The sequence below is a fragment of the Furipterus horrens genome, unplaced genomic scaffold (genome assembly GCF_987537825.1).
Source record: "Furipterus horrens unplaced genomic scaffold, mFurHor1.1.pri manual_scaffold_12, whole genome shotgun sequence".
NCBI classification, from domain to species: Eukaryota; Metazoa; Chordata; class Mammalia; order Chiroptera; family Furipteridae; genus Furipterus; species Furipterus horrens.
In genome coordinates this window covers 21,991,561-22,018,363 of record NW_028327182.1, presented here as the reverse complement: position 1 = coordinate 22,018,363, position 26,803 = coordinate 21,991,561, and the positions used below count along the sequence as shown (strand labels likewise).

The window sequence follows — 26,803 nt, the reverse complement described above, 5'->3', positions numbered from 1 at the left end:
AAAAAGGTAAAGAGAGTTATATGTCCCAAGAAGGTAGCACTTCAGTTCATCCTTTGAGTAGGAGAGAAGTAAGACATTCAAGCTGGAGAGTCTGAGAGATGAGGGCAGAAATTCTGGCCCTAGTTGCCTCCTTTGCCTAACCCTAGTCACAGCCCTAGATGTAAACAAGAGATTTATTGAGGAGAATGATAGGGGTAAGAGTAGAAAGTTGGCCCTTACAAATTTCAAGTAAAGAACCAGAAGGCTGCTCCCACACATGTCAAGAAGCAAGTCGAGCATGATAGGCTCCTTCCACATGACGGTCTGACGGTCCTTCAAGGACAAGAAGAATTTTGCCATTAACTAGTAAAGTAATTTCTTGTGGCCCCTACACCAAAGACAAAATACATTCATCTTGCCACGGATACTATGAGCTCCTGAGTGGTATTTTGGTCACCTCAGATCCTGACATGAAAAAACATTCAGGACATTTGCTATGATATTAATATAGCTGACACCTGCTGTAAAGCCACACAAAACTAGGATGGGTGTGTGCAGCATTCCCTTTGTGTGGGCTTGCAGTGTGCATGCTCACATGGCGGGAGTGAGGGCTTCATGTTTTCCCCATGTAACACTGGAGAGAGGGTGCCGGGGCAGTGTCCGTTATTAGTCTGAGGTAGTCCGGATCACATGCATTGGATATGAAGACAAGGGGTTACAAAACCTTTTAAATTTATTTTTTGCTTTTTAAGTATATTTTATTGATTATGCTATTACAGTTGTCCCAACTGTTTTCTCCTTTTACCTCCTCTGGCCAGTACCTCCCTTCCCACCAGCAATCCCCCCCTTAGTTCATGTTCATGGGTCGTGCATATAAGTTCTTTGGCTTCTCCATTTACTCTACTATTCTTAACATCCCCCTGTCTATTTTGTACCTATCAGTTATGCTACTTAATCCCTGCACCTTTTTCCCCATTCTCCTTCTTCCCCCTCCCCATTGACACCCTGCATTTGATCTCTATATCTATGGTTCTGTTTCTGTTTTAGTTGTTTGCTTAGTCTGATTTTTTTTTTTTAGTGTCATTTGTTGATGCTTGTGAGTTTATTGTCATTTTATTGTTCATAGTTTTGATCTTCTTCTTTTTCTTAAATGTGTCCCTTTAACATTTCATATGATAAGGGCTTGGTGATGATAAACTCCTTTAGCTTTACCTTGTCTGGGAAGCACTTCATCTGCCCTTCCATTCTAAATGATAGCTTTGATGATTAGAGTAATCTTGCTTGTAGGTCCTTGCTTTTCATCACTTTGAATACTTCTTGCCAGTCCCTTCTTGCCTGCAAAGTTTCTTTTGAGAAATCTGCTGATGGTCTTATGGAAACTCCTTTGTAGATAACTCTTCTCTTTTCTCTTACTGCTTTTAAGATCTCTCTTTATCTTTAACCTTTGGCATTTTAATTATGATGTGTCTTGGTGTGGTCCTCTTTGGGTCTAGCTTGTTTGGGACTCTCTGTGCTTCCTGGATTTGTATGTCTATTTCCTTTACCAAATTAAGAAAGTTTTTTTTCATTACTTTTTTACATAAGTTTTCAATTTCTTATTCTTCCCCTTCTTCTTCTGGAACCTCTATGATTCAGATGTTTGTACATTTAAAGTTGCCCCAGAGGTTCCTAGGCCTCACCTTGTTTTTTCTAATTTTTGTTTCTTCATTCTGTCCTGTTGACTGTTTATTTCTTCCTTATGTTCCAAATCATTGATATGAACCCTGGATTCCTTCCCTTCACCATTGGTTTCATGTGGATTTTTCTTCATTTCACTTAGTATAGCCTTCACTTTTTCCCTTATGTGTTTGCCATACTTAATCATGTCTATCAAGTCTGTGAGCACTGTTATCGCCAGTGGTTTGAATTCTGCATCTGTTAGGTTGGCTATCTTCTTGTTGCTTAATTCTCCTTGTGGAAACTTAATCTGCTTCTTTTACTTCTCTGTCTCCTCAATTTGACAGGCTCTTTTGTTTTCCTCTGTGTATTAGGTAGAGCTGTCGCACCTATTATGTTGTAAGGGGCAGAGCCTTAGGTATTCGTCAGTATTGGGCGACCAATTTCACCACCCCAGCTCCCTCTCTCTTCCCCTCCTACCCATCTGGATGAGTATTGCTTCTTTATATCTTTGTTTGTTGGACTTACATGCAGTTTGATTTTCTGGTAGTTCTGGTTGTTTTTTGTTTTGAGGTAGGTGTAACCCTTCTTATGGTTGTGGAAGGAGGTAAAGCATGTCTACCTATGCCTCCATCTTGGCTCGAAATCCTCACAAAAGACTAATTTAAAAAAAAGTGAGTTTGGAAAGGCAAGTTGGTTATACTGCTTGGTTAAAATATAATGAAAGCAGTAAATGCCATGTTAACTCTTTAATAACTTCTGTAATTAAGGAATTGAAGTTCTAGGCCTATTATTTCTATAACCACATTTAGATTCTGATTCTCCTTCCAATAATTAAAGATAGTGAAGATATTGGAAGATAGAGATATTGGAAATGTCATGCATTAGTTGGTCTACCTGCAGCTCTGTGGTAGAGGGGTGGGGAGTTGGTTATAGAAAACAAAGAAAAAAAATGTATGCCACTTATTGTACTTTATAGATGCCAACTTCTTGTCATACGCTACCTCATAAACCTCATTGTTCTTACCTCTAATTACATATAGAAGAAGTGGAGGTTTATAGAGGTATCAAGTTTCTTGTTCAGTGGCCATCTTGCTTACATTGGAGAACATTCTCAGATGTTCACCAACTTTCTATTGAGAAGAACATATTTGGGTAACTCGATTACAGGAAAATGTTTTGTTGTTGTTGTATGTTTGATCTAAAAGTTAAGTCCTTGCAATGTCTTCTTACTGGTCCTAATTCTATCCCTGCCACTAAAGGGTTTAAAATGTGCAAAAATAGTTTTCATGTTTGCATATTTGTTTCTTGTCTCCTGATTAACATTTCAAATTCCTCATGTGGTCTGATTTCAAACTTCTTCCTCATTGGACTTGTTATTCTTTGAATATATTTCAGTTGGTCTATAAACTTTAAAGAGCTGAACACAGTAATCCACCTGTGAGTTTCTAAATGCATGTTCAAAAATAAACTTCCATTTTTCATATTCTAGATATTATACTTCTATTAATGAAATGTAGAATTTCATTACATTTTTCAGAGTGTCAGGGAAGGGGCAACAGTATTTTATAGTTGATTTCTCTTAAATGTACTACTAAGAAAATCCATAAATATTCTTTTTGCATTTGCTTTTGCTGTTACCTCCATACTCTGTTTCTGTAGTTGTTTTGTGTGTGTGTGTGTGTGCACACGTGCAAACACAGATCTTTATATTTGTTGCAGTTAAATAACACTTTATTAAATTTAATCCATTGCTCCAGCTGCTTAAGATCTTTTTGAAGATAGATCTTGCCAACCACTGTACTCACGATTACTTCTAGCTTCATTTCACCAGCTAATTTAGAAACCTTCCCTCTATATCTTTTAAGCAAGAGTAACTAGTAAACAGAGCAGAAGTTTGACCAGTTATTGGCACTCCCCTTCTGGTCGACATTGATCCATCACAAGCAGACCACTCCTCAGCACCTGCCAGTTGGGCAACCTATTCTTCTTGTGCTCCTTTAGGTATTCAGATCCTTGTTTATGTTTTCCCTTTAGCAGTGCCCTAAAAATTTTCACCCCTTAATGTTTGGAGGTCTACATATTTTTCAAAGTCTAATTCGAAGCCCACTCCCTACACGGAGTCTGCTCTGCTCTGATTCATTGTGATTCTCCAATTTCAAAGTTTCCTTTGCACAGTTTAACTCTTAATTCCCAACCTCCAGTGATTTTTCTGTGACTGAAAAATGCCATATTTATCTCCCATCTCATGAAGGCAAGAATGACATTATTTATGAGCCTTAGCATCAAGCTATGGCAGTGCCAGGCTCAGAGCACTGTTCAATTGCTACTTGCTTTTGAGTGGGTAGGCCAGCAGTTCTCAATGGCAGATGGTTTTGTCCACCTCCTCCTCCCACCCCTGAGAACATTTGACAATGTTTGGAGACATTTTTGGTTGTCCCAACTGGGAAAGGTGCTACTGGCTTCTAGTGGGTAGAAGCCAGGGGATTCTTCTAAACATTGTAAAAGGCCCTGGACAGCCCCCTCCACACCAAAGGATTATCCACAATGACAATGGAGCTTATGTTGAATAAGCCTGTATTAGACAATTCAGGTGTGTTTTGATTTTTAAAGGTTTCTCCATCTACTTGATAATAGGTACACTTTGGTGGCAGGTAACATGTCTGCTGACCCTTCCTAGAATGAATGCTGCCTCCATACAGTCACCTTTGAAGCTCAGGCCAGGCTGATTAGCCCTGGTTACATTACTAAAAACAAATGATAGGGAGGCGAGTTAGCAGGCAGGCAGCACTACAGGCGCAATAAAACCGATTCCACAAGCTACACCTAAAAATTAGTTTTATTAGTTTCTGGCTAGGTCCTGTTTAAATATCTAGCTTTTTGCCTCCGTTTATTTGCATGTTATAGTGAGATAATAATAGCTTTCCCCCAGCCATTTTATAAGGAAATTTTGAGTAAAAAGGAGATAATGTATGTAAAGAGTTTTGAACTCTTTGAGTGGGAAAATTACTATTAAGTCATTATAATGATAATTAGTAGTGGTAATCTCAGGGTTGGAGGAACAAAATGTTTTATAGACAGTGTGTTATACTCCAAAGAAAAGAACTAATTAAGGTAAACATGTTTTTCTGGTTCTAACTCATATTTCTGTGACCAGGGTTGAACCCCTAAACTATAAAGATGCCTTCTGACTATGACCTTGGAAGACCCTACTGGGTACTCTGCCCCTCCTCCCACAGACACATGAAGTATATAGCCAGGCCAAAAATAGGGGATGAGGGACAATAAAAAATGTTTGCCAGTCTTGGTATACCTGAGCACTTTTCTTATTATTTAAAATTGAAACCTTGCTGAATGTTGACAGTGATCCCTTGATAAAGTCAGCTCATTTCCATGTTTTCTCACATAGCTCAGAAGGATTTTCAACACACATAGGAGTTAAAAGACTTCTGAGTGATTGAGTGATGACAGGGTGGCTGGTCCCAAACTTGTGTCCCTTTGGCATGCAGTCTCTCGTCTCCACGACGCCTGCTGCCTCACCTACTATTTGTCTGTGACTCTGTGGCTGTTGTGTGGTTGGCATCCACCCCACGCTGGCGTGCCAAAGGAGTGAATGAACAATGGGGTACCCTGGCACTGACGGGTGTTTTAATAACTGTGGAAAATGAGGAATTTACAGATGCATGATTCAAGCTCCCACTTCAAAGGTCCTCAACCGAAATCCCCCTGAAATTAGAAGCAATACTACTGAACACAATGCAACCTTTTGCATGACTGCCCAACGTTACTATAAATCTGTGTGTGCAGTGTTTGGGAAAGTTACATTACTGGGAAACAGATGCCCTGCTTTCATCTGGAATTTATGTGCCATGTTCAGTAGGTAGGTCCTGCATGGGAAATATGAGGTATATAGTGGGAAACAATTTGCTTTTCACTGGCGGCCAAGACTCAAGACAGGCCAGGGCTCTTTGACCAGGGGCTTAACCAGCAGCCCTGCCTGGCTAGGTCTTCCCATGTCTGAACTACCTTCTCTCTGAATTGAGAACATTCTCTCTCTCCTGGTGTGAAACTCCACCAGGAAGGAGGAGGGGTTATCCCCGCATCCCTCTTCTTTCTTAGTAATCCCCACTTTCTCACTGTTTTTTAGTAAGTACCTCAAACACTTACGATGTTTTAAGTGGACACCACCTCTCTTTCAATGGCTTCCTGTTCCGGTCTATCTTCCTCAGTCAGGCTGAGGCTCCAGGCTCACTCTTTCCTTTCAGGTATAATCACTATCACTCATCTAATGCTTAGCGTGTTCCACACCGTGCAAACACTCATTCCACTTTACCTCACCTTGTGAGGTAGATATTTGTTATCCTTGTTTTATATATGATGGAACAACCTCAAGGAGCAAATAATTTGCCCAAGGTCACGCAACCAGAGTTAGAAATAGAAAACTTAAATGTGATATTTCCCAGTCTCTCAGATTAGCAGCAACACAACTATTTAACATATATCCACAGGTAACATTTATACCCTAGCAGGGTCTTGGATACAGTGCCTGAGTGCAAAGCCTTCCTTTCGCTATGTTAGATTTTCCCACACTGTGGCAAATGTTGAGAGGAGGGTAGAGCCTCTTAATTCTCTACCAGAAACTTCACCCAAATGAGGAGGCCTGGGGTTTGCAGCGTGATTTATCCGGTCCAGGGTAGAGTTATGTAGCTATTACTATTAGACAAGAGAAATCCTGGGCAGTGCTCTTAGGAGCACTGTTGATGTGTGCCTTAATGACTCATTTTTCCCCTCTGACTTCAAGACTGATCAATATTTCGCCCTACATGCCCTTTTGATACCCTGAAACCTTCAATCCAGATTGATGTCACTTGTTTCCAGGATATTTCCTTTACAAGACACTTGTGTGAGACGTTAACAGTGAAGTAATTACTACCAGCAGTAGTCACAAGACCCTGTGCTATATTATTTTAATCATTTCATCCTCACCAGGAGACATGTGAGAAATGCATTGTAATTTTAATTTTGAGGAAATTAAATAAGGAAAATGGGATAATTTAAATCATTTTTTTCCAAAGACACATCACTTAGTACTTGCAGACTTTAAATTGATGAGGTAATAGAAGCATGTTAAGAGTTTAGTCATGGTTGATGTGACATATAATTCATTTACATTTTTACTAGCTCCAAAATTATAAACTGGGTGGTTATGCGTGGTTGACCGGGGTAGAGATTGATGGTAGTTCAGTTAAAGATCAAAGAAAAATAATTTTTCCTGTTCTCTACCCATTCACATTCTTTCTTTCTTTCTTTCTTTCTTTCTTTCTTTCTTTTTCTTTTTTCCAAATCTTTCTTAGTTTTCCCTTTTTCCTTCTTTCCTAAAGTAAGTGCAAGCCTAGAAAACTTTGAAGTATGACTTCAGGTCCACGTTGTGTTTCAGTGTTATCTGATACACTATGTCATTAATTGCTATTTCCCAGACTCCATGGATAATGGAGCTCTTACTGGAAATCTGTTATCAGGTGAAGGCAGGCTAGAGCATGGACAAATACTGCTTCATTGAAAAGTATTTTAAAAAATTTAATATAATTTCTTTTGCATCCCTTCAATTATTTGGAGGTGTGTTTCTGATGTTCCAATTGCATGGATTTTTAACATTTATTTTTGTATGTAATGTCTAACTTGATTATAGCATGATCTGAGAAAATGGCTTCTCTATACTGATTCTTTGAAACATGTTGAAATTGATTTTATAACATAATTTTTGGTCAATGTTTACAAATTTCTCATGTGTGTTTCAGAAAAATATTTGTTCTCTAATTGTTGGTCCAGAGTTCTAGATCTGTCTATTTGCTCAAGCACATTGATTTTGTTGTTGAAATATATCTGTCTTAAAATTTTCATCTGCTTGATTTGTCAATAAATGAGACAGGTAGGGTGACTATGTTAATTTTTTCATTTTATTAATTTTTGTTTTATAAATTTTCAAGTTATTTTAGTAGTTGCATACAAATAAGGATTGTTATATCATACTGGCTAATTTATGGTTTGAAAATTTTATTATGCAATAGAGACCTAGTTTATCTTTAATAATGCTTTCTGATTTAAAGTCTATTTTGCATTACATTAATTTTATGGCCTTAGTTGTTATTTTGGTTAGTATTTGTCTACTTTCTTTTACCTTTGACCTTTTCATATGTGTATATTTTATAGAATGTCTCTTGTAAAGTATATCTTTAAAAGAAACAAGCAATCAGATTATCTTTCAACTGGATAGTTCAATTTGTTTATATTTATTGTGATTTTGGCTACATTTTGACTTGTTTTTATCATTTTACTTTAACTTACAATTTGTATTGTTTTTCATACTTACTTTCTACTTTTTAGTGAAAACATTTGAAATTTTTCTTTTTCCAAGAAGAGCTTTAATTTTAATAAGATGTAATATGCCACTCTGTTCATGAAGCCAAAGCATGGCTATGGATTTAGCAATCAAAAACATAAATAGAAACTAGGTTTCTGATTCCCAACACTAACAAAATATGTCAGTCATTTGCTGGCAATAACTGTCTGATGGTTGAAATAAAATCTGAACTTTTGCATAAAGCAGAAGTTTTTGTCTGGAGTTACGCTTGTTAAATCATGAAAACACTACAACATTTTCTCACAAATTGATTTAATAATGACTTCTCTCTCTTTCTTTCTTTTCCTATTTTACCTTTTCCACCATATCCACATTTTTTTTCTGGATGCCTGGTTTCTACAGATCCTGGGTCTTTTGCACAAAGCCTGTTGCCTCCCCTCTAGTCTCTTATTTAACCATTAATCATTCTTTCACAGGCAGTAACACAGTAGGCCACAGCCACTCACACCTGCATGCTCTAGCAACTAACACATAGAAACAATTACTCTTTTACATTAGAGATGTATAATAAACAAGCAAACGAACAATAAAGCTTAGAGACTTAGATGGAGGTGGAGGGGGAGAGAAACAAATTTTTTTAAGTTCATGGAACTTTTCTTATACACTCAGAAAGACAAATATCACTCCTGTTCAGTTTGTTTTGCCACATATCCCTGGGCTCCATTCCAGGTTTTTCCACATCTAATCAATTATCCCTGGTCTGAAGAGTTCTATGTTGCAGCGTATTCAAGAACTTATTCCATTCAGTGACGTTGTTTTAAAATAGCTCAAATTTTCCATTGCTCAATGAAAAAGATTTTCTAAATGTCACTGAGAGAATTAAAAATTAAAGTTGTGGATGGACAGGAACCATGGGAAAAGTGACTACTTTTTAGATATTCTTTACAGCATTCATGGGTTAAGAAAGATCAGCACCAAGCTTAAAAATGCGACCAAGTGTCTCTTTGAAAATTAATGATCATATGATAGGATGTGCCCTTTCTTGGTAAGCTTAAGTGCCAATGCTTCACATGATTTGTCCGGACTTTTTACCTGCGGTTGGCTCTTTTCAGCTGTCAGCTGGTGTGTGCTCAAGAAATGGAAACTGACATTTTGTATGCATCTAAGCAGATGATTTTAAGGCAGGCAAATTTTCTGGGGGAAAAATCCAATAGGGACGACTACTGGGCTTCCTGATGGTGACTAGTATCTGAATCTTGGAACTGTTTCCAATTATTCCATTGATTTTTGCCGGTTTTGGGACTCAAGGTCATAGAACTTAAAAAAAATAGTTTTAGCAGATAAGGATCAAAACTAAATATTCAGAACAGGTGCTTGTCTGCAAATGTGTGCACGCATTGGCACATAGCTACTTGAATGTGCAGTATGTGCCAGCTTGGCAGTTGTGGGTGGAATTTGGACATTAGCTTGAGAAAGCAACCTGTGGTGGGTTTTATTTTTCTTCATTAAAAAAAAAAAAAAGCATCCAGGATTGTATGTTTTCCATGGGAGCAGTAATAATCTGGGACTGGGCACTGAGAAATGAGTTGTTTCACGTGAGATCATTGTGATTACCACCCTAAAGTAACTCTTTCAAATACAAATCTTTATAAAATCTATTATACTTTTTTCAGCCTTCCTCTGTAGAATATACTACATAGAGTTTAACCTCATCTAGATGAGCAGAGTCATTATTAGAAAATTCTCTTTGCTTGTTTTTTCAGTGTAGAAATACAAGATGCGCATGGGGTTATTGAGTTTTATGGAGATATAGACCCTGAATTAAATGCCCTGAAAGCTGTAGTTATTGAGTTTTTCTTATTTGCTGTTCATACTTGTTCTGTTTCTATCTTATCATAAAACTGACATTCCTATTAGCTATTCTTGACATTTATTGTTTGAATTGACAAATTGTTGGTCATTACTGAAGCTGGGCAATGTTTACACAATGTTTATTCAATTCTCTCTGCTTGGGATATGTTTGGATTTTCCCAAGGTGGATTGGATAGGACACAGGAACAATTAAACTTCAGGTAAGGGCTTGTGACAGATTGCATTCCCCAAAGATGGCTGCCAACAGTCTTTCATACCACATCCCCTTCTACACTGTGACCTTGACCCCCTTTGAGAGATGGGGGTCTACATCTGGGCAGGTGTATGATGAGTTGGCAGAAGTGACACTATGTATCTTCTAAACCTAAATCAGACAAAGCAATGAAGCTCATGTATTGTGTTTCCAAAGAGCACCGAGCCATCATGTAAGAGATCTAGGTTCCATGTTTTGAGAAAGCCCAAGGCATATAGTGAGGCCACATGAAGAGGGTATAGCCACCAGCTCCGGCTGAGGTCCTAGTTGACAAGCATCAACCCCAAGCACGTGAGTAAAGACACCTCTAGCTTGGCTGGTGTGGCTCAGAGAATTGAGCACTGGCCCAAGAACCAAAGGGTCGCTGGTTCTATTCCCAGTCAGGGCACATGCCTGGGTTGTGGGCCAGGTCCCCAGCTGGGGGACGTGTGAGACGCAACCACACGTTGATGTTTCTCTCCCTCATTCTCCCTCCCTTCCTCTCTCTAAAAAAACAAACAAAAAACACCTCTAGATGACTCCAGCCTTCATCTGCTTAATTCTTCCCCTGAATTCCTACCCCTAGTCATTGAATCCTCCCAGCTGAGGGCTCAGATATTATGAAAAGAACAGAGACAAACAGTTCTTGCTGTGTCCTTTCCAAATCTGAGAAGCACAGATTCTGGAGTTGTTTGTTATGCAGCAATGGTAACTGTAACAAAGCCCTAAGGAGTCTTCTGTAACTGAAGACCAAGAGCTTTAGTGCCCAGTCTGCAAAAACATTGTATGGGGTAGTGGTTAAGATACTGAGCTCTGGAGTTGAACAGCCTTGAATTCAAATCCTGGTTCTATCAGCTGTTGTACCCTAGGCAGGTTCTTGAATATCTTTGAGTTTCAATTTCCTCATCTATAAAATGGGGACAATACTAATATCCTATCATGGTGTTTTATGATGAAGTATTAGATATAATGCACTTAGCAAAATGAATAGTAGAAAATAAGTACTCTGTAACTTTTAGCTATTTTATGTGTGTGTGTGGGTGGGGAGGAAATAAGTTTGAATTCTCAAAGACTCCTATTAGTGCCTTCCTGATTTGCAGCTCTGTCCTAGGTAATTAAACTTTTTCAGATACATTGAATTCTACTATTTAATATATTACTAGTAAAATGTGGCAATGTTATTTTCATAACTTGATACATGGAGAGAAAATAACAGTATACACACTCAGAAGCAGAGGTTGCTAGGTTACAAGTTTAAGGAGGGCAGGGACCTATCTCTCTTTTTCATCACTGTATCTCCAGAGCAAACCCAATCGAACACATAGAAAATGCTCAATAAATTCTATGTGTGTGAATCACCATAAAGTCCTGTTTGTGTAGTCTTTGGCTTACACTGAAGATGGATTACTTCACCATCTGCTTATTTTCAGAATTGTCAAAGATAAAGAGAAATTTTCTGAAAAAAGAAATTACCCAGAAGCCTAAAAATTATTTATCTATTACAACTTTTCAGATGCTTTGATTTTGCTTAGGGCCAGAGAAGCACACAGAATATTAAGATAACCCATTTTTCATGTTTATAGATCCAAAATATTTTCTTCATGTTCATGGAATATTATGATGGATATTAAAAAATTTGTTAAGTAATTAGCCCCATGCATTTTTTGCATAAATGCTTATAGTACTGGTTTTTATGACTCAGGAGCCAAATTGATAATGTTGTAGAAATACTATGATTTAAAGTAATTATTACCTTAAACTTGCTTCATAATTGCAATCACACTAGGCAGCGACTCAATTTTCTCATCACAACATATAAAACTTTAATTAGAGTGAAAATTTTGATCTATGGCAAGGGATTTTGATATGTTCTGGCAACCCAATTTTAATGGCAACACTAGAGTCTGATTTTTATTAGATGAAACAGATATAAGCTTCTCTCTGGGAGTTGGATAATCTTGAAAGCTTTAGCATTTTATTGATCAACAGAAAGACCACAGAAAAAAATTCTTTCCAAGATCCAAAGTTGTATTATCCACATAGGTTAGATTATGCTATGGTGACAAACAGTACAAAATTTTATTCTCATACTGTGTGTTCTCTTCAGGTTCAGGTGACTTGCCATGGTCCAGTCTCCAAGGCCCTTCGATGTTGGGCCCCTGCATGTGACCAGTGTGGCTGGGAAGTTGATCCTTCTCTTCAGAAGGATGCATGTCACTTTCATTTTACACTTCATTGACCCAAATAATTCAAACGGTCATGTTCGATTTCACTAGGACTCTTTCTTCTATATGTCTAGGTATGGGAAGAGAATGGGAAACACTGGCGAGCTTTAGTAATGTTCCAGGAAGTAACATAGAGGTTGGAGGAATCTGGTTCAACATCTTTTTTAAGGGGATATCGTTTTTTCTCCATTTGATGAACATTGCATTGAGTATAAATGAAATATTGCTTCTCTAATGTAATCTGTACAACTTAAAGAACAATAAAATATGGTACAATTTACTGCAGAATGGATTTGGTAGAAGGTGACTATGTCTTGGATTCTTTACAAGAAGCAGGAATACTTAGTATTGAAGCTACCAGAGATTCTTGGTTAGAGCATTGCTTTGCCGAGAGGGCAGTTTTGAGTCATGGACCTAGAAAACGATGATACCACAGTGAGGCTCTCATTTAATACCTCTCCCTAGCGTGGGAACCTGAGATGAGACACAGTTTGAAAAGCAATCATTGTCAACAGCTGGTTACTATATGGATTTAAATATCCACTTTTCTTTTCCTAAAAACCAATGTGCCATTATTTCCATTCTCTACCAGTCATTGCTCTGCTCTCTATGAAAAGAATACAGGGTAGGGCAAAAGGAAGTTTACAGTTGTGAGTATGGGAAGGAGTTTATTTTTGTATTATTATTATACTATATATGAACAACTGTGAACTTACTTTTGCCCCACCCTGTATATACACATAGTGGAGGTCTGATAAGACCCAATTGGCAAGATGTGTTAGTTGTAATCTTTTCTTCTCCTCCTAAACCAACCAGGAATACTATGCATTTATCACTTTTTAAAGGCTGGATATGATGTCCTGTCATGATTTTTCTATTGCTGCATAAGGGTTCTTGGACTATGCAAGGAAAGTGCCAGTAATTTGAAACTTTTGGCACTTTCATTAATGGCCTTTGGCCAATAAGGGCTAAGCAAGCCTTTGATGAGGAGCTTCTGGTCCTATATGTTGATGGTACATTCTTGCACTGACATTTTCATTGAAATGAATCGTGACAAAATCCAGGTAAAGAGGTGTCAAACATTTACTGCACTTTGTGTTTCCTCCACAACACAAAATAATTCCTAAGTGTAACTAACAAATGAATGTTCCTGGTACACTGTTTTGTTGTTAGCTCAGGATATTACTGGTGAGCACACATGGGGGGCCAGGTAGGACCAGCACATGTGAGTCGGTGCAAGTGTTTATGCCATGTGCCTTTCAGAACCAGGGCCAGGCATTTGAGAAGCAATCTAGATCAGGGAATGCACTTGATTTTGGTGCTTGTCCACATTTCTAAATGTGTTATTACTACCACATGCAATTTTGATTCCTAATAGCACTTTGATAGCTTGTTGCCTTTTTCATAAAAACAGAGGCTGTCTTGCAATAGAAATAAGAACAATAACCACTTACCAGATGGCCATACAGAGTATTGGTGTCAATATTTGAAAAAGGAGGATCAGTACCCTGGCCTGAAGGCATTAGTACATGTTTACCAGAGATGGCTCTTTCTAGGAAAAGGAAATGAGAAGAAGACATATTGTGGGAAAAGGAGCTGATTTTTGCAATTAGTGAGAAAGATTTAATTACATTTTTTCTTATAAGAGTATTCTCTCTCTTGTTTTTTCTCCCCAATATATTGTTACATACAATGCCATACATGTTGTTACATCTATTCCTTCATTCATTTAACAATCAGGTATTGATTATCTGCTATGGGACAGGAAAAGGCTAAGTATCAGGGATAAAGACATACAATCTTAAATCATTTACTGTCAACTGGCGGAAATAAATAGATAAAGAATTAGAGAAAAGAAACAAGGTGTTATGGGACCACAGAGAAGGATGTATGTAAATATCTAGGAGCGAGGGGAGACAAGAGAAAGATCATCACAACTTTCTGAGTCTTGAAAGATAAGGATAAGTAAACAGAAGGGGGAAGGCAGTTGCAGGCAGTGGGAATAGCCCAGAAACATTAATCAGTGGAAGGATTCAGGGAGTGGTAAGGGCTGTGTGAAGATGGAGCTTCAGGAGAGGGAGAGATTGTGGCAGTAGGTGAGGCCGATCAAAATCTGGAAGCCTGCTTCCTAACTGAGGACTTCAGTGCCATATTGAAGAGTTTGGACTCCATCCTGTAGGTGGTGGGAGCCACTGAAAAACTGAAAACAGGGAGGGCCATGATCTGATTTCCATGTTAGAAAGATGACTCTAAAGGCAAAGCAGAATTTTGATTGGAGGCTTTCTTCTTCCAGGCCCAAGAGATGAGTGGACTAGCAAGGGCATGACAAGAAGGGGGAAGGTAAGGGACATTTACACTGTGAAATTAAGAGAATTGAAGTGATTGGATGCAGAGAGCTAAGGAGAATAAATCAGTGATGATTTCCATATTTCTGGCTTGTGTTACTGGAATATAAGGGAAGAAATACATCTGAGGGGAACATGTGTTTGAGATGCCTAAAAATTGGAAAGGATGTATTCATTAATCCATTGATTGGCATTTATTGAAAGCACAGTATGTGTGAAATATTGTTGTAAATTGTATGTTGTGTCTGATTTAATCCTCACAACCACTGTAATAGCTATTGCTAGTGATTTTCATCAAATTTAGGTGCCATCAATTATAAGACACATCCTGGTATCAAAGATGTTAGAATTGTCCTTCCTAGAATTTATAAAATAAGTTATTATTCCCATTTTGCAGATGAAGAAGCTGAGGCAGAGAGATCAACTAATTTATGGAAAGTCAGGTTGTTAGTTCATACAGGAGCTAGGATTCAACTCTAAGCAGTCTGGCTCCAGCAATTGTTCACTTAATCGTTGTGCTACGTCACTTCATGGTACATATGGATCTCAAGAGAGTGTGACCTGGAGGGAGATCGAAACCTGAGAATCATCAATAAAAGATTCTCTTATATGGCAAAGGTGGAGATGTTGTGTATGGTACATGACTCAAAAATTGGTGATAAAGTCATTTGAATTAAATGGAGAGAACATAGATGATTACCACTAATGGTTCTTTTGATACATCATCATGCCTTGACACATCAGAGTACACCTATTTTAGGCAAATGTTCTGTGAGAAACTAAAGATACCATGTCAATGGAGTGGTAGATCAGAAATGCCCAGACTTCCCTGAGCATATTATCATTTCCTCATACGTCTTGTAAAATGACAGCCGAGAGGTGGAGCAGGGCGGAAAAGAAATTGCCTTGAGAACATTGTCATGCAAGCATGCAAAATCAGATTCAAGCCTGGAGATTTGCATGTTACGTTCATGGTATCTGTAGTCCTGGGAAAAATTAAATTCCTTACCAGTGGGCAGGTATGTACTTGGCCAATTGCCTTTATTTATTAGTAAGAGGGCAATGCCAGTTGGCACAGTGAGTCACACCTTTTTGAATGCAATTCTTTTAACGCAACAGTACCCAATGTGTTTTTTAGGCACGGTAATTTTCCTTCCTTTCTCCAACTCTCCTTCTTTCCTCCATTGCCTCCCTGGATTGTCATCGCAATGCCGGAAGCAGGAGGGTGAATGTATAGGTTGTTAAAGACGGAAACCCAGTTACAGAGTTGCAAGGGAAATCCAGAGAAACATTTGGAGGCCAGTCCTCACTTTGGTTTAAGCTTTAATCAGGCCAAGGGGGTAAGTGGAGGACAGCTCTGAGAAGGAGGTTGTATAAAACCAGCGTTTCTGTGTCCTTCTCGGCAGGAGGAGGTGTGCAGAAGATAGGCATCAACTGTCTCTGAAAAGAAGGCAGTAGAACAATAGTTCGGGAAAGAGGGCTGCTTAGGTAGCCAGCCTTCCAGATGGGGTCAGGATGGGCAGCTTAAAAGCAGCTGTGGCTTAGCCCACACAACTGCACATGTTTGTAAGTGCCTTTCATCTAACTTGTTGATAGTGCAATGACAATAAACAGAGCAAACGGAGAAACCACTTCAGCAGGGAATGAGTTTTCTAAAGAAGAAAGCCGTGTTTTGAAGAATGATTCTAAACTTTTAATTTGCTGCATGTTGGCCCCTGAAGAAATCACCACTTTCTTTCATTTACTGTGCTTATTTAATCTCACTCTAATTAAGTCATCCTCATCAAATGGGTTTTTTTTAAATCTAAAATATCATTTATTTGCTTTTATAAAAGTACTTGGATAGGACATATTCTATTTATATCTCTTCAGCTATCATTGGCATAAAAGAGCTGTCTCTATATTTTTACTTTTTATTTATTTTCTAGTGTGAACTCTTCTGTCAGCCCAACAATGCACATTAAGTAATTGGATTAGCTAGGTGATAAACTGCCTTATGTAAATCTTTTGAAAAGGAGGTGGCTTATAAGTACATTCCAAGATAAATACAAAATAGTGCAAGCACCAAAGTCGTCTTTGGGAGGATAAGAACAATTCCTTTCTGGTCTTTTTTTTCACTAGAGAAGAGTTTGACAGAGACAACTCCTGAGACATGGAGGAAAAATAGAATTTTCTGAAAGGTAGAAGTGGGTGATAGACTCTTGGTGACTGCCTGGAACCTTGGCACGAGTTAGGGTGGAAACTTCTCATAGAATATGTAAAATATTACATTCTGCAGCTGCTAGCAAGGACTGTGAAATGATGTCCTCCATGAGATGAGGACATTTACCTTGTTTCCTGTAATCACAAATCTAGAGGTAGGCAAGCTGGTCTGGTATATGGCAGCTCCCTGACGTGATCTGGGACCAAGCTAGCTACTCACCCTCGAGCTTACAAAATAGTTGTAGCTCCAGTAGTCACATCCATGACTCTGGTAGAAAAAAAGGAAGAGAAAGAGATTGAGCAAAGGGGATCTGCTAGTTCAGATAGTTTCATTTAAAGAGGTTTCCCGGAAGCTCTACTTAATAATAAGCCTATCAGCAAAGGGCCTAAGAAAGGAAGTTTTCTGAACTGGGCACTTACCGTCCATACTATTTCTGCTAATAAGGAAATACAGGAGAGTGGTCTTTGGGTAGGGTCTCATTGTCATTGACATAGTGGAGGCCTAGGGGAAGGAGTAGATTAACTGCATTGAAGGCAAACCTTACAGATTTTATTGTTTTAACTAGCGTCAAGTTTTTCAGAACAGAAATGTTGCATTTTTGTTTAACACAGTTTAGCCTGGACATGACATAATCAGTACTATAACATGTCACTGTGTCCAGGTGTGACTGAGTACCTGGGGCAAACAACTACAGAAAATTCGGAGATCACTGAAGAATTGGATATTGATATTGACTTACCACATAATTCTATAGGACTATTCTTCCTTCAAGAAGGTTATTATTATTATTATTATTATTATTATTATAACAGTTATTAATCTGAATGGTGTCTGAGACTGAGGAGGTGAATGTGGATGTGGCTCATTTTGTTGAAATTTAATTTTTAAAGAGCTCCTAAGTAGCTGATTCAGCCTCCCTGGATGTCATATGATAGAGACAAAATTAACACAGGGGTTTCAGAATAGAACTCTGTGATCATTGGAACTTTTCTAATTGATGTCAATGGTGTAATAAAAACCTTTGTGCAGTTGGTGGTGGTATTTACACTAAAGGAATGCAAACTTCTGATAACTACATGACAACCCTCTGTGCACCTGTAACTATCCCAGGACTCCTCCTCCTTCACCCCCACTCAACATACAGTCACGGAATCTAAGTAGCAAGTTCACTCTTAAAGAAAACCTTAAAACAACAAAAAAACTTCTCTTAATTTTAACAAACTAGTGTAATTACATCAAATGAAGGTTAAGTAGAAAAGTTGTCGATAATGTAGTTCTACCATATTTGAAATGTTGATAATGTTTTCTAACTGGATTAACCTCACGGGGACAAAGAGCAGGTTTCATGATGGCAAATACTTTACATGGCGATAGAAATCTAGAATGTATCCCAGAAGATTCGGCGGGATCGCCAACTGACTCCAGAAGGCCTCTTTGCTTGGATTCCCTCCACCGGTCATGAAACAAGGCACGAAATTGATTTTTTTTCTAGAGAACTTTGTACATAGCTGCACTCCCCATGTGGAAAATAGAAATGATTTTGTTTTTAAATATGAACCAACTGAACCAACTAAAAAAAAAAGGTGGAAGAAATAAATTCAAGTGTGTGAAAGCATGAGGAGGCAAAAGGAAATCATTCTATTATATTTATTTTTCAACAAGAGCTTACATCTGTTTCTAATTTACACAGATTATTGACACATCTGGATGTTTGGCTTTAGGAAATGTAAGTTGCTGTGGTGGCATTTATTTTTTGAATCAACTTTTCAGACCACCCTGGAACTTATGCAAACTAGTTTGGAGAGAAGGTTGTGATATTGTAAATAAAGTTTCTTTCTGGCATTTCAAAACCAGGGCAAATGGGATCCTGTCATTTTGTGTTTTGTAAATTGTGGTTTTGCATTTTTGACACCTGCACAGGAAAAATAAGACCAAAGCAGAGGGCCTAATAACTTTACAATGACAAATTATAATAGCTAGATAAAGCTATCAAGGAGATTAACAATAGGGGACCCAAGTTTTCAGCAGAAGCCAAATAGTAAAGGAGTGACTGATGAAAATGTTGTTTTAACACTGCCTGATGGGAATATGCATTCTAACAAGGAAAGTGGGATTGTTAAGTAACATTGATTAATACTTGACCTCTTGGAAGGATTCCTTTTGTAATCAGGAGTTAACTTTTCTCCCTATGTGGTCTGATTGTAGTAATTTATTCCAAGGGTATGAATAATGGGAGTCATGGAGTAGACCTTTAAGATTTTAAAAAACAAAAGCATGATGAAACACTTATTTCATTGCAAATATTTCTTAAATGGGGTAGCATGATTTTATTAAAAGAAACAGAAGACCATACATCAAAAGCCTAATACAAATTGGCAAAAACCAAACCAAACCCTCTTATAGTTCTTTAGTCTCAAGGTACAATATAAAGAATTAAGCATACAATATGGTTTGATTAGTTGTGTGAAGAAGGCTCTTTGGAGTTCTCAGAGTAGATTTGGATCTTTGTTTTGCTGTCATAGCAAACCTTAAGATTCTCTCCTATTGGAGATAAAGTTTTACTAGATGGAGAGAGATTGCACAGCAGATTGACAGTTAAAAATGACATCTGGCTTCAGCATTCTTTAAAGGCAATTATTGCATTCCATTTTGAAGGAAAATGATCATGATTATAGAACATCTGATGTAGCTTAGAAACAAACTTATCTATTGTGCTGACATTCCTGTGTCTTTAGATATTATTTTATTGAATGTTCACAAAGCAGAACTCCAAATGTGTATCAATGCTTGAGATAAATGAAAAAATGTTCCCAAGGATGAACCTCCAGCCAATTTATAATGTATAATAAGAGGTGAACTTCTTACATATTTTTGGTAGAGATGGCAGAAAAGGAATCTGAATTAGGAGGTCAAATTCCAAAGACTCCCCTTCCCATAGAATAGTTATGTAATTAGCAATGTTCTTATCTTCATTTCAGTACAGCCTATTTTATAAGGCTAACAGGTATCCATTGGGATGAATTATGGCTTCTGGGAATGATTTCATTGCAACTCAATAGGGTGGCATTATAGTATTGTTCAACATTGACTTGATGATTTTAAAAACAGTATCACTTCTAGGCGTTGCCTACAGTCCTGTCGTTTTCAAGCCCTAGATCTTGTGAATGTGTGAGTCACAAAGTTAATCTGAAATATTTCTAGTTAATCCTTAGTGTTTAACTCTTGGTTAATGGGCCTTTAATAGATGTTTTGACGATGGAAGATAGGTGTAAACATGACAACTGGGTTCCACAAATAACAAGCATTTCATTTAAGGGAACCTTCACCTTTCGTCTAACCAGAGTGTAAACCACAGACTGTCGCTAGAAATAATAAGAGTAGGCTGGCTTGTGTTTTGATCCATTTTCCTTTTTCCCTGTTCACAGCAAGTGACTCAGGCTATTTGCTCACAGTAGGGGTGAGGGGAAACGTTTTTGAGAAGTTCCCAGTGCCTTTAAGGACAGAACTTTGGAAATGCTCATGGGCAAGGACAGCTAAATAGTGAGCTGGTAGGACCGCCTCTGTAGGCACTTTGTAAGGGGGTCTGGGCAAGTGTGGAGGTGTTTCTTTTCCAGGTGGATCATTTGCTAGGCCTGGAATGCCCAGAAGACAGCCATTCTTTATTGTGCATCTAAGGGAATCCTTTTCTCTTTTGATAAAACTTGTTTTGGCCTGTTCCAGGCCTCTATTAGACCTATGAATCAATGGATAGGAAGGAGCAGGCCTGGGAGAGAATTGGAAGTGAGGAATGCCAATTCAGAGAGAACAGCAACGCAAAAGGGAAGAAACAGGGAAGCAAAGATTCAGAGCTAGGCTTGATGCTCATTCTTCAATATTCAGTTTCCTCTGTGTGCTGCGGATCCAGACCTCACTCCTCCTCTCTTGATTTTGTTTGGAAATAGGGAGCTGGAGAAATGTGTCTTCAGGCAAATGTCTTACGTGCTTAAAACCAGGCAGTTCCAGAATGCTGGAGGTGAAAAGCAATGTTAGGAGTCACAGGTCAAACATCCTTATTATATAGATAAGGACGGTAAGGACGATAAGGAATCAAGGCCCACAAAGGTGAAGGGATGAGTGGAAATCTCTAAGCCTGACCCAGAGCAAACAGATGTCCTTTATCCCCCCTCACTTATGCTCACTATTTTATTGCTGGCCTCCCCTCACTGGGAAAATGAGGGGAGAATTTTTTGTTTTGTTTTCAGTACCTTTATAATTGAGATGTAATTGGCAGATACATGTCTTTGATTGATTATCTGATCTTAAGTGGGAGGAAATGATTATTTAGAACATTCAGAACATTTAAAAAGCTGTCTGTTAGTATTGACTGAATATGTAGGGTGTGTTCCATACTGAACCGGATGCAGCGGGGAAGAGAAGAACATGGCTTGAACACAGCTGAGTCTGGTGCATTTGAAACAGGTGTTCAATGGCAGGAGAGGCCAAGCAAGGACACAGATGACGGGTGGTGAAGGTGTTAGTTCACCATTCAGAGGCAGAAAGGCGCTTTCCCCTCCAACTTTCTAGGTCTAACAGGTTAGATGGAACTCATACAGCAATCGCGTCAAGCCTTTCTCCACGATGAAAGTTTGACTTGTCACACACTGATGCAAAGGGAGAGCTTTTGGATTTTGGGTTGGTGGAAGGGAAAGAATTTCCTCCCTTCAGCCATTCTGAGCAGCCTGTTGCTTGGAAGGATTTGGAATCTTGAGGTGTTTGCTAAGCGTTACTGGAATGATCAGGAAGGACTCTTCTTCTTCTTTTTTTTTTTAAGTATATTTTATTGTTTATATTGTAACAATAGTTCCAATTTTAGGAAGGACTCTTCTTATTGTTCTCTTTTTCTTCTTTTTCTGGTTTCTCTTTATCATATTGTGGCTAGAGGCCGTCTAGAAGACCTGCTCTGATTTCAGAATCTATTGTACAAGAGCTTTCTCAATGTTTTCTGTTTTGACTGGTTGGATCACATTCAGCCTTGCTCTCTCACCAACCGGAAATTCCTATTCTTTTGACTCATTCACTTCCTTTACCAGGAAATATCAAAATTAACCACTACATTATCAGGTCTAATCTTTACATGATTTTCTGATTCCTTTTCATCCGATCTTTAAGTTGCTATCAACTATGTTTAGATTAACAATGCTTGTTTTGAATCTATTTCCAATACAAGGTGACATTTTATCTGTTAATTATTAAGACCTTTTATTTCATATTGTAACTGAAACCTTTTAAGCATTATTTTTCTTCTACTTTTCTTGATGAGGACTCAGTACTTTATAGTTATCTAGAAATCTATAATTTTTTGCCTTTCTTTATAGACTTATTTTGTTACCTAAACTTATATAAACACTTCTTATAATTTCTTTTTTTAGTTAAAAAGTCTTTTGGAGCATTATATTTTATTTGGTAACATTATAATTTTAATATTGTTGTAGAAAATATCTAATGTTCAAATTTTGACCTTCAGTTTTCCTGGTGACAGAATATATATTCTATATTTAAATTGTCACTCCAGGTTAAACTGTCCTTTGAGATTTAGCTCAAACCTTTTGTTCCATGTTCAATGAACGGCAGTCTTTCTGAATGTCTTAGGGAACCAAGGGGACAGGGCATCTTCATTTCTCCTGGCCTCTTCTGGCCTGGGTACCTGCTTCTGCTGATTAGCTCAGTTGATGGCTTCCTCACCACTGTGTGCCATCCCTTCTGCACATGCTGTGCCTGTACAGGATGCTGCTCTGGTCCTTTTTCTCCACACTGCAAGGCTGTGTGTATAGCAGATGTGCACTGAAGTTTAGTGCAACAGAGCTGTTTAATTAAAAGAAGTTTGAATTATAGCATCATAAAAGTTAAGCATGTATTATTGCAGTTCTCAAATATCTCTGGTTCTTGGGAATGTCATACTCTACTTTCTTCAGCAGACTGCCTGTTCTATAATAATCTTCCTCTTTCTTCTCCATCTCCCCTCTGGTCTCAACTCTATCTCTCCAGGTCTTGTTATTTCTTAAACTGAAAATTTAACTATTATGTTAAACATCAGGGCATCTCTTCAGAATCTCAATTTACACCTAACTTGTCATCTAGGCATATTCCCAACTAAGGCCTATTATTTTTTTCCTGTGAAGAAATCTGGCACCTGTTGTCAGTCTCCATGGCAGCACATCCACATCCTTCCTTTCAAATAGATAAACTTAAACCAGAAGAAGCCATACCCTCTTTGGAATAAAGTTTTCAGTATTCTTATTTTAAATGTCTTGTCTTATTTTATTAAAAATATTTTAAGTATCATACTTTTTCTTACATTAAAAAGAATCCCCTAAAATTATGAAAGCTATATATAGTGACAAACTTAATGCAAGTGAATACAAATGAAGGTGAAGATACCAAATCAGCTTTTACAAAAATTGTTTAACATGCATTATTTAAAAAAATTTTATCCCATTGTTTTATTAAACTTTGTTTCCTCCCCCCATAGTGATTCAAATTTATACATTCCATTTCTAATTTTTTATGGTTAAGATCAACTTTATATATATATTTCTCTATCAATATCAATAATAAAGATGAACAGAAAGGGCCCAGAGGTCTGAGAGGGGGGAAACCTAAAATATTTCCCTCAGCCCAAACTAAGTATAGTGGGCAAAAGGGTTTTGGACAGGTGAGACGTACCTGGCAAAACTTCCTCCAAAGAAGCCCTTTTTTTCCCTAATGTGGGACATTGAAAAATTAATACCTGCCTTTTGTCATTGGTGGTTATGGATTGAATGATGTCTTTTAACCCTGTTGCCAAATCTGTTGCCCCCAGGATACAACAAGGATGCCAGCCTGTTAAGCCAAGAATGCCGTTGTCCAGGGACAGCCAACTGACCTGGAGTCCGCATGATCCTTCCCCATGTGGGAAGGCCACCCTCCCCTCCACACCCCCACTCTTATTGGGGATTTCTGGACCCAAGGGTAGGTAGGACGATGACCATGCCCAGCTTGAAGCAGCTAGAGGAGCACAAGACCATTGCCCATTGTCCTCTATAAGATTATAAAGGGTATTAAGTCTGAGAGGGGGGGATTGTTATTTTTTATGGTTATAAAAAGTTAATTAATTACTTATTTTAAAAAATAATAATAATGTAGGAAAGGGAGAAGCCAGAGAACTTGTATGCATGACCCATGGGCATGGACTGGGGGTGGGATTGCTGGGGGAGGGGGGGTACTGAGCAAAGGAGAGTGAAGAAGAGAAGGCTGGAACTATTGTGACAATATAATCAATAAAATATACTTTAAAAAAAAGAACAAAGAAGTATGGGTTCTCTTTGGGCTAAATGAGAAATTTAACACACCTTTCCAATACCCAGAAATTGTTGAAATAAGCTGAAGTTTTAGTTTCAGATCATTATCATTTTATATTACGCACTTTCAATTTCAAGAGCTCTCCTCATCTTTTCAAACAAAGGAGTCAAGTTTCACCTTTTCATTAACAGCTATTGTTTAGCAGCTGTAAATTTTACCAATTCTATTGTTCGCTTCTCTTTCTTTCATGGGATAGCTTTTCCTTTTCTTGAATTCTTTATTTAAGAAAGAAGAAACCCTGCATTTTATGTCAGCCTTGGGCACCTAATGCACTTCAGTCCCGCCCTCGAAAATTAAAAACCATAAACGACACTCAATCTCCTGTACTCCTCATGAACATTGGTCCTGGGTCAGGTACTGAATTTGTCCCATTCATTTCTGCGACCTGTCTTTGTGCGCAGCCTGTTCTGATCTGGAGGCTCTAGTTCAGGGTCTGGGTGGATTGCAGACCTGGTGGGCTTCTTAGCTGCCTGTTTGGTGTGCTGTTTTTTTGATGAAACTCTAGTTCTATAGTATTATTTCAGGAGAAGCTGAAAATAACATTCATGTGTTTAGGATATCTAGCAGTTCTGGGTTTGTATCTTAAACAGGCATTGGTACTCAGCTTTCTGTTTTTCTCTTCACCACCTCCCACATCTGCTTGATTTTGTTGTTCAAGTAGGTTAAAGCACACACATAGGTGCACATACATGTTCGTGTGCACACACACTCTCACACTCAACCGAAGGGGAAGGGACATGGTGGAGTAAGAAAAATGATATAAAAACTAGTCTTCACAAATCTATATCAGGGCAGTCAAAACAACCACTGAACAAGTATTACATTTCTCATCTCCTGTGCTAAACCAGTCATGGTCTCTGTCCTGCAGGAGTGCACAGTGTGGCTGGGGATATCTGATGAGTGCATAGGGAACATTATATGGTGGAAAGAAGAGCTATGGGAAAACTGAGTTCAAATCCCCATTTCATCACTAGTAGCTGTGTAAACTGGAATAAGTCCCTTAAATTCTCAGAGCCATATTTCTGATTTCTCCTGACAAAAACAAATTGGATCATTAAGAGCCACCTGCTTTGGCAGCAAGAAAAACTGAAAAGATAGGGAAAAAAATGAAGTATCTCTGTTTTCATGGGCTATAACCCATCAGGGAGGCAAGACAAGCCCACAAGGTAGTATGAGAATCACTGTCCTGTGTGACAAATAAGCCTCCTTGGTGCTCCTGGGAGATCAGAGAGAGACACAAGGTAGTGGGAAAGGAGAGAGGTATTGTTTAAAATCAAGTTAGCTCAAAAATATACTCTTTAGCACTTGTGATCTCTGATCTCTGTTTGAATATGGCAGGTGGGTCACAAAATTGGAGGGAGAAAGGAAACTTCTGGGACAGGTGGAGTGACCGTATGGGTAGCTGGCCACACTCATCCCCAAAGAGAATGTCCTACAATCAGATAGGATATGTTCCCAACTTGTACAGTGTCTTCCATATGTTTCAAAACACTTCCAGCCCCGAGAGGTGATGTAAAAGAGCAAATAAAAAGTGAGGAAGAGAGATTACCCGGGACAAACAAGAAGAATGGAGACCAGCTGTTCTCCATTCTTTCCGGAGACAAAGAGTACTGTCCTCTGATCAGTCTCAGCACATTATCTTATTGTACTTAGCACTTTCTACCTTGGATTGTGATTATTTATGTACGAAGCTTATCTCCCTCACTGAACGGCTAGTGTGTGGAGCCCAGAGCCTGCCTCCTTCTTCAGGTCCCCTTCACGTGGGCCTTGCACTTTAATAGGAACGCAGTGTCTGTGTGTTAAAGGCATAAGGAGGCCGTCGATAGCAGTGGTGGGGATTTAAATCCCATCAAGTTAAGGAAATTTTTCTTGAGGGTTGCTGAACCAGGGAATAATTTACTGAGGGAATATCTCCTCTAGAGGTCGTTACAAAAAAATAACATATTCTCATCGATTTGAAATGATTTAAATATGCTATTGCATGTGGTCAGAGGGAGAGAGCAGCTGAGCCCTCCGGATTTTTTCCAGAGCTCAGAGCTCTGGTTCCATGATGGGAAACACCAACTTCAACTTCTCACTCTTTCATTCTCTCTCTTCTCCCACCTCTTGGTTAACCATGTTTAACTCCACCTGAGAGCGATAACTTAATGACAGGATTTGTGCATCTGGCCCTTTCATGAAAGCCTCCTCTTACCTAAAAGAGATATCTGGACTTGGGATTATTCACCCGAACAAGGTTCAGGCCTTATCTGAGGCCCTGACAACTGCGCACTTAGGAGGAAATCAGATGGGGGGGCTGCCCCTCATCTGGCCTGGAAAAAGTTGAGGCCGTTAATGATGACCTCAGTTTTCTGGAAATCTTCCAAATGGGGCCTCTAACCTTGGCATGAAGATTTTCTTAAGGCATCTAAGATTTCTCTGATTGTCCTTGGATGTAGCCCCACATGTCAGTAATCATACATGAAGGCCAGGAAAATTTTGTACCCAACAAAACCCTGTATTGAGAATAGGGAAAGAATGTTACCCCACAGACATGGAGGCAGAAGAAAGGAT

The 26,803-nt window shown here is 38.5% G+C and overlaps 1 pseudogene; it reads right to left on the bottom strand.

Moving 5' to 3' along the window:
- Positions 1–259: 259 nt before the first annotated feature.
- Positions 260–26,803, bottom strand: part of LOC149995941 (syndecan-2 pseudogene) — a 50,981-nt pseudogene continuing 24,437 nt past the window's right edge.